Source organism: Cariama cristata, unplaced genomic scaffold (genome assembly GCF_000690535.1).
Source record: "Cariama cristata isolate BGI_N322 unplaced genomic scaffold, ASM69053v1 scaffold15197, whole genome shotgun sequence".
NCBI classification, from domain to species: Eukaryota; Metazoa; Chordata; class Aves; order Cariamiformes; family Cariamidae; genus Cariama; species Cariama cristata.
The window spans coordinates 20,151-20,474 of NW_009625106.1; the positions used below are offsets into that span (position 1 = coordinate 20,151).

A 324-nucleotide genomic window follows, 5' to 3' on the forward strand; every position below is an offset into this window, starting at 1 on the left:
CACGCCTGCCTGATTTGCTCCTGTGTCCCTTCTGTTCTGGAAGCCAAGCAATCAACCCTTGCGAAGGAAAGCTGGTTTTAAAAAAAAGTAAGCACCCTCAGCTCCCATCCTCCTCGACTCCCCACGCTGCAGGGCCCACACAAACCCACAGCGAAGAGCTCGCAGCATAAATGTACGTAAAACACCCCGCCAGCTCCTGCCGCACCACAGCCCTCCTGCTCCACGCAGGGACCCACACCCATCTCCCAGGAACAGGCAGGAAACCTCTCCTGGCACTCTGTGCTACCGAGAAAGGATGAGTGTCCTTGAATTCCCTTTTTTTCA

General features: G+C 55.2%; 1 protein-coding gene across 1 annotated transcript in view; it reads right to left on the reverse strand.

The window, feature by feature from the left end:
* The window catches only part of ADAMTS7 (ADAM metallopeptidase with thrombospondin type 1 motif, 7), a gene marked incomplete at its 5' end in the record, with an annotated part of 42,750 nt that overhangs the window by 13,713 nt on the left and 28,713 nt on the right, over positions 1–324 (reverse strand). The gene's annotated exons all lie outside the window — the stretch shown is intronic.